Source organism: Lacerta agilis, chromosome 5 (assembly GCF_009819535.1).
Source record: "Lacerta agilis isolate rLacAgi1 chromosome 5, rLacAgi1.pri, whole genome shotgun sequence".
NCBI lineage: Eukaryota > Metazoa > Chordata > Lepidosauria > Squamata > Lacertidae > Lacerta > Lacerta agilis.
This window is the reverse complement of record NC_046316.1, coordinates 19,411,035-19,419,305: the sequence shown is the minus strand read 5'-3', so window position 1 is coordinate 19,419,305 and position 8,271 is coordinate 19,411,035. Positions and strand designations below refer to the sequence as shown.

Below are 8,271 nucleotides of genomic sequence, written 5' to 3'. Positions count from 1 at the left end.
TATGGAGACAATGACAGGGTTTTCCACATTTGGGTCTCTGGCTGTATTTGGACTGCAACTCCCATCATCCCTGGCTACCAGGACCAGTGGTCAGGAATGATGGGAACTGTAGTCCAAAAACAGCTGGCGACCCAAGTTTGGGGAACCTTGCAGCTACATTTAAGCATTGCAATGGGAGGGCATTGTAGTGCCACCCCTTCAGACCGATAGGTCTTAAAAATGTTTACATGGCTATGAATATATCCAATTGGTGCCTTTGCACAAACAGAAGGACTTTTGATCTGAGTAAGACACATGCTGCTTTTTTTATTAAAGATTTTCTTGATTTACAAAAGTGTGTGCAATGTCTCTCTCGTATTTTTTTCCCATGTAACATTTTTACAAATAGTTTTGGTTGTTGAGACATTGGCGAGAGAAGGGGGAAAGAGGTGGGTGGGATGGGTGAGGTGGGGTGATGATGTTTCTATTTTCCTTAATATATGTAGGGTTTGGTGTCAGAGTTGTTTTTGTTTTTTTTAAGATGTTAGGACATATGCTTTTTTAATCAAGGTCTTTGCTGATACCTTACAAGCATTTGTTAATAAACCATAGAACCATATGTGATCCCTATAAATAAGCCCATAATTTACCATCACTATCACAGGTGTTCAGCAGAGCAGATAAAGTGGGCAATCTAAGGAGGAAAAACATAAATAACTGGCCATTTTAGGAAGAAAAAGAACTTGTACAAATATTCCCCTAATCTTCTGAGCGGCTGATGTAAAAAGTGGACCTTTATAAAGTGACAAACTCATGTTCCAATTTGAATGGAAATGATGAACATGGGCAGATTTTGCATGATCGGATTTACAAATGAAGATACAACTTGACTGCAGAATTTCAGACCTTTATTGTATGTGGTTTTCTTGGAAGGGCCTAAAATTAGGAAGTGGGTGGGTGGGGGGAGCAAATGTCCAAAGATGAAATGGACTTGATTCAGATTATCACATAAACAGGAAAGTTGGAAGTTATGCAAACTGAACATGGAGTGTGTTGCCTGTCTCTTTAAGAGGTCTCACCTGTAATAGAAACTCCCCTCTCTGGGTTTGGTTCTCTCCACAGCTGAATGGGAACGATATGGAGTCTTTTCTTTGTGGAGCAAGCCCACAGCTTCTGTGCTGGGTGGTTAATCCGTTGTTCACAAATAAATATGACTATTGAAGATCTCCTGACCCCGCCTGCTTCCTGGTGTTAAGACAGAGGTATCTCAAGGTCTTCTCGCACAGTAAGTACTCTTCCCAGACTCATGGGATACTATGTAAAAAGTTCTTGGGGGATATTAATTGTACTGTAGTAGCAATTACAGCCTTTTTCCTGGAGGAATTTTGTGACTTTGTAGCTAGGCCCCCAGCAGGGCTTTGGTAGGCTTGCCATGTGTCCGGACATAGCTGGTATTTGGCCCTCATTGTGGTATCCCACGTCTGAAGTGTGGATTTTGGTGAATTTCATTAAAAATAGCTCAACAACTTTTTGTGAGGTGGGGGGAGATTTTGCAACAACTTTTTTTGGGGGGGTAAGGGGGAGCTCAACCAATTTGCCCCCACAAAGCTCAGCAACGTTGTCATATATTGATATAATTTTTATTAAATTGTCTGTTTTAAAATTCAAAATACTCATTTTGCGTCCTTAAGATATCAGTGACTTCCCTTCTTCCCTTTCCATGGCTCATTTTACATATCATAAATCCCTTCATATTCTACAAAAACTACGGCATACCATTCAGTATTCCATTATTTCGTCCATCAAAACTAGTTTACATTCTTGAATATATCTTAAAGCGCAGCAACTTTGGGGTTAGGGAAAGCTCAACACATTTGTCCCCTCCCCCCCAAAAAAATTGCTCAGGAACTTTTGTGTCCGGATGTTTACTTTTTGAAATATGGTAACCCTAGCTTAAGGAAATCTCCTGATGCTCCGATTCCAGTTTAAAAGAGACTAGTCCTTATGACCAGAGACAGCCAGACCTATTATTGCAAAGAGCAAGATGGCCCCCTTCCCCACTCTGTGTATAGAAGCCTGTGAGAGCGGCAGCTGAATTGCAATTCAACAGTAGCAATGGGTTTGGCGTCCTCCGGCCCACGTGAGGCAGCTGGCTAGTTTAGGGAGGCTGGGACAGGTAGTATCTGAAACATAGCTCTGTCCTCAAAGAGAGTAAGGAGGACAAGGAAGCTGCCACCACTGCCCTCCCAACGCCCCCTGCTGCCTCATTTTGCCTGCTTACAATTTAAGGAAACGGTGGCATTTGAGAAACAGGCTTGGGCACCTCAGGCTGCGACCGGGGCGGAATCTAGACACATATCAAAAAAGCTGTGAAAATGCATTTTGAAAAATATATTGAATTTGCCATGAGCTCACCGTCTCTATCTAGTGTCATGTTTGTGTAATGTGCTTGAAATGTTACATTTGCAGCTGTATAGCTGAGTCTTAGGGTTACTGTCTGTCCAGGTGTTCACAGGAGGAGCCAAAAGTGCACGTTGCGATTGAAGTCCCATTGAGCTGTGGGAACACGGACCTCTCTCCCCGTTCCTCTTTAATTTACCTCGAGAAACTCTTAGTTTGTGCTCCCAGAGAGCATCCCTGATATTATAGGGCCAGATTTGGAATGCGTAAGCCACAAACTCCAGCATTCTACAGGTGCTGCTAAATATGCTTAGATGCTTCTAAACTGGTAAGCCTTTTAAGTCAATTCTCCAGATACATTGTGAATTGGGGCTAATCTGAAATATGCTACTGGGAAATCCTACCTCAGTCTTTTTCATGGATTTCACCTACAACCTAAGATGATGGCTGAGAATGGCTATTTAAAGAGAATATTTTAGTTGACTGCTGCCTATACAAGACCACCGTAGGCACACGGGAAGTGGAAAATCATATTACTGCAAATTATTATGCTTGTTTACTCAGAAGTACAATCCACTGTGTTCAAAGGGGCTTCTTCATGAGTGTAAATAGGATTGCAGCCTTAGTGAAGTTAGGAGGGAAATAGGTGTCATTCAAATGAACACTCTCCCTTGGTTCTTAGGGGTTTATCCATTTACGTTTTTCAATCAGATATACCAAACTAGGTAGGATTTGCATTCTATGGAATGCAGAACAGCTGTTGTTCTGTTTACCAAGGTTGAATTTAGCAGACTCTCATCCTGAATATAAAAACTCCCAAAGTATTCATAACTCAAACTTGGCAGTGGGAACATCCCAAATACTATGCTGTTCTAACTGCGTGGTGAGAACTAGAGACCAAATGCATTGTGGCAATGGTGGACTTTGGGCTGTTGAGTTTCAGTGGTGCCCTGTGCAATGCCAAAATTCGGAACTCCCTGCCTCTCATGCGCCATTGTACAACGTTGTTTTGGCTTCCCCTGTGGCATCTTCTCAGCTTGGCACATGTTGCGAGCAAACTGGCTGTGCTCCCCTAAATGCTCCTCTTACTATTTAAGGAGGCCAAATAAGAGGGAAAAACCTTGCTCAGCTAGGGCAGATGGCTTTCATGTAATTTATCAAATGATGTCAGATGGCAAACACCCTTGTATGTTATCTATTAATATTTTACATGCCAATTATTCCAAGCTGGCCATGAGTTATCAGATGTGCTCAGGGGTGCCAACTTGAAGAAGCTCCGCCCCGCAGAATTGATCACACGATGTGGCACACACACAACATTTGAATGACTGCCCATTAATTTTTTGGGATGGGCAAACCCCTCAAGTATTTTATTGTGAGGCCGAGGGACCTCTGCCCCTATGAGTTCGCTCCTATGAATGTGCTATAGCAGTGGTTTTTGAACATTTCCCAAGGAACCTTCGATTTTCTCGAAGCACATCAATGGTCCCCCAGTAGTGAGGTCAATGATGATGAAGCTTCCTTGAAAGGCAGCTTGCCACAGCTGACCTACCTCTGCAATGTATAGCCCTAATAAAATGTTGGGTGCATTTAGGGATAGGGAGGGAAATTTGGTTTTATTTGCATATAAAAGCTAGCCAAAATAATTCACATCCTGAAATGTCATACCTAGTGGTTGCTAACCTTTTTGGGTCCTAGGTCACACTGAGCATTTTGAGAAGGTGCCGAGGGCACCAATCACAAAATGGCTTCCACCAGTGGTGCAGCTGAAAACAAAATGGCTGCCTCCTTTGAAAGAGCAAAATAGTATGGGAACATAAAATGGTTCAAAAAGGGATTCAATTTTTTTAAAAAATAAGAAATCTGTATTTTATTTTGTTTTGAGAGAAGAAGCAGAACTAACCCAGAGTCTTTTCACAATTAAAGGGACAACAATGAAACATAATAAATCAGGAAATGGGGAGAGGAAAACCAGGACATAACAAAAACATGCATTGTAGCTTTGCATAGTGATTGTAAATAGAACATACAGGGAGAGGAATAAAATGTAGGTTAATCTTCTATGAAACCTCTCCACATAGTAGCCTGGGAAATTGGAGGTTTGGAGGAAAACAGTTTTAAATACATTGTTACATTGTTGCTGTTGTGCTGCTCTAGATTAGAACCATAAAATTATAGGGAACTGATTCCAGGAATACTTCTGAGTGCATGCATGGTCACTAATAAAAAGACACAGTGCTGGCTGGCAAGTATTTTTCCCAATCTTTGAAAAGTAGAAAAGAATTTTTTAAAAAAACCCAAGGGAAATGCACAGAAAATGCATTTTAAAAACTTAATACTTTTTTTAAAAAGTCATTCAAGCAGTAGTTGAACAATTCTTGCCCAGACTGATGTGGTGTTTGAGGCTGAATGTCATCTACAAGGTTCTCAAAATTTGTGGCATATGAGGAAATATGTGCTCTCCCCTCTCTAAGCAACCTAGAACCTTTGAAAATAGCTCCCCATAGTAGGAATGGATGGGTTCCTAAAACTGAAATTGACAGATTCACCCGTCCCATAATGTACTTATGAGGGAGCACACCTGAAAGTTACATGGACCATAAATGGACTGATATATCCCATCTCTGGCCTATCCTGGCTACTACATTTGCGTGGACAGGCAGAGTCCCCCCAACCCCAGGCGACCCCCGAGCGGAACAATGACTCTCAAGACAATGTGCTATGGGATTAAAACTGGCCGCAACTTTATTAAGTTTCAGATGTAGGGAGAGCTTGGCACAGGCAATTGGCGTTTATCCTTCCCTGTCCCCAGCCGGGGATCTGGGAGACTTCAGGGTTATCCAGAATGTGTGGGGATTGGGCTCCGTCTGTTGTGTGGGCAGGTCGGTCCCTCCCCCTACCTGGCCAATCCCCTGGCAACGGCTCCCCAGGTGGGATTGGGTGATTGGCTGAGGTAGGTGGAGACCTCCAGGTATCCAGCCGCGGGGGGGGGGGGTGAAGCCAGCCCGTACTACCAGGAGCTGCACTGGGATCTGGGAGCTGTGCACGGCCACGCAAAAGGTGCCCCCATTTGATGTGGGGAGCGGCCATTCTTTCCTTCCTCCCTTACCTTGCCACTGTTTTTTAACAAATGACCACTTTGCCACATGGCAGAAATGCAGTGAAAGACTATACTGTCCAATGATATGAAGACATTTCTGAAAAGCTTGTTGAACTCTCCTGCATAAACACTGAATGTGTGGCCAGGTGGGTTTGTTTTGTTTTTGTTTTTTTTTTTAAAGCAAAAATACCCTGTTAGCTTGCTAAAGTGCATTGCTGTACTTCAAAGTCACATTTTGCAGTACAGCCTTAAGAGATCTGTAGCAGAACCCCACCACAGTTGATCCAATGCAAAGCCCGTTTCTGATTATCATGGGTGCTTTATTTCCCTTCGAAACATGAATGAATGTGTTAGAAGCCTCGTTTTTCACATGTGACTTCAATGCAAAGGGACATCTGATCACCCCATTCAATCTGAAAAGCACCATCTGTTCAGAGAGAGGTGAGGAAAGGATGCTTTTAGTGATGGCTAATGCACAAATTATTTGCAAACAAGAAGCAAACAGAATTAGGATAATTCAGCGGTAAAAAAAAGCAAACAAAATGGAAGGGTTCACCTTCAGGCATCCTCTAAAAATAAGCCAAAGCTCTGTGGGGAGAAGTTTGAAATAACTTTGAAAGTTAGGAAATAACCTTTTCATTGCTACAACCACCTGCATTACAAACCCTGCATCTGTGCAGCCACAGGCAGGGAGGAGGAGGCAGAAGCAGACAAGAAAATAAGTACAGTGGTACCCTGGTTCTCAAACTTAATCCGTTCCGGTAGTCGGTTCCGAAACCAAAGCGTTCCAAAACCAAGGCATGCTTTCCCATAGAAAGTAATGCAAAACATATTAATCCGCTCCAGACTTTTTAAAACAACCTCTAAAACAGCAATTTAATATGAATGTTACTATCTAATGAGACCTTTGATCCATAAAATGAAAGCAATAATCAATGTACTGTACTATAAAATAAATAAGACAGTATTGTAGATGATAAAAATGAACTGATGATAGTCACTGTTTGGATGGGGGGGGGGCTTTATCCATTTCCGTAGTCAATCAATCATTCAATCAATCAATCAATCAGTAGCTGAACTGGGTTCCACACAGTTACAAAAACAAATTAACTGAAAAATCCTCAAAAACAAAAATGCAAAATAAATAGCAAAAACAAAAGTGCCAAACTTAATCCGTTCCGGAGGTCTGTTTGACTTCCGAAATTTTTGAAAACCAAGACTCAGCTTCTGATTGGTGTAGGTGCCCCGGAAACAATAGCCAACAACCACATCCAGTGGCATAGGGAGCTGCTTTGCCGCCCGGGGTGCCAAACGCGCCCCCCCCCCCGAGGGCGGGGCGCCGCTCCATAGCGCACATACGCCCTGACGTCACGACGCATGCACTGTGGTATCATGCCGCACGCACAGCGCCCCAGATGAACTGCGCATGTGTGGACATGCGCAGTCCACCCAAGATGGTGGGCGCAAGCAGCCGGTGCCCCTTCTGACTGTGTGGCGGCGTGACAAATTTTAAGGCTGCAGCGCGTGAACAGCACCACAGCAGCCTTAAAAGTTGCCGCACCGCGAACCCCGGCTTTGGAGGCCGATAGCCTCCAGGAAAATCTGCCCCACCGTTGCTATTGCCCAACTCCTGCTCTATGCCACTGCTACCAGTAAGTTTCTTTTGGTGGGGGGAATTGGGGCATGATCTAGGGGCTTGCAGGGGTCTGAGAGGAGATATTTGGCTCTGCCACACAGGTTCTGAATTTGTAACTGAGCGGGTGGCAGCAGTGTGGAATTGAGAAATCCATTGTTCAATGCAGGTTGAGTGGAATGGAAGCATGAATGACCTGTTAGCCTGCCCTCTTGGCTACCATTCCTGACAGCTTGCTAGCTTATGCCTTCATAGATAGATAGATAGATAGATAGATAGATAGATAGATAGATAGATAGCCTGTATCCTGTGATGTTTACCTGTGTTGTGCCCACTGAGCTGAATTAAATTGCTTCACGTTGGTCGTCTGCAGCTTTGAGTGTCACTCTGTTTGGTTTCTTTCGGTATGAGTTTTCAACGCTGAATTATGAATGAATCAACATCTGCTAAAAAAAAAAAAAAGTGTGGGGAGGAAAATAAGCAAACAAACCCAAGGCAGGATGAAAGATGAGACTGAATTTATCTGATGTGCATACACCATTAAGCGGGAGGAAAGAAACAATTTATTGATTTGACTCCTCGCCGCATCATTTTTATGGCTCTTTTGGTTGGCTTTGCACAAGGTATTCATATGATGTCACGTAATGCACATCCAATTTACAGTGAAAACAGTCCAAACTGATTGTCTGCTCTTTTGTTTATTTCAATACAATAACCCGCACATTTGTATGCGGTTAAGTGAACACAGCAATCAAGATTACAGTGATCTTCTTTGTAAAGCTTGAAAGCATTGGTGCTTCGGGAGAGATGTATCTGAGTGTCATGAACTTGGTGAATATTATCTCTACAAGCCTCCTATCTGTTCAGGCTTATAACCAACTCCAAAAGGGTTTTATCATTTGTAACTCTCTTACCCATTTTCCATTTCCTTCTCCTTGTATTCTCTCCAGGCTCATTTATTGGTACGTTATATATATATATATATATATATATATATATATATATATATTGGTTTTTTTATGTTGTGAACCGTCCTGAGATCTATGGATGAAGAGTGGCATACAAATCTTGGTATACAGTGGTATACAGTCTTGGTGGCTTTATGGTGTTGCAGAAGGTTAAGATAAGGAGGCCCTGTTCTCACCCACGTGCCTGATCC

General features: G+C 42.8%; 1 long non-coding RNA gene across 1 annotated transcript; it reads right to left on the bottom strand.

The window, feature by feature from the left end:
• Positions 1-5,778: 5,778 nt before the first annotated feature.
• On the bottom strand, positions 5,779-7,475 carry LOC117046293. Its single transcript, XR_004426556.1, has 2 exons — positions 7,433-7,475; positions 5,779-5,906 (listed from the first exon to the last, which is right to left on the bottom strand). It is a non-coding gene; the product is annotated as an uncharacterized LOC117046293 (long non-coding RNA).
• Positions 7,476-8,271: the final 796 nt, after the last annotated feature.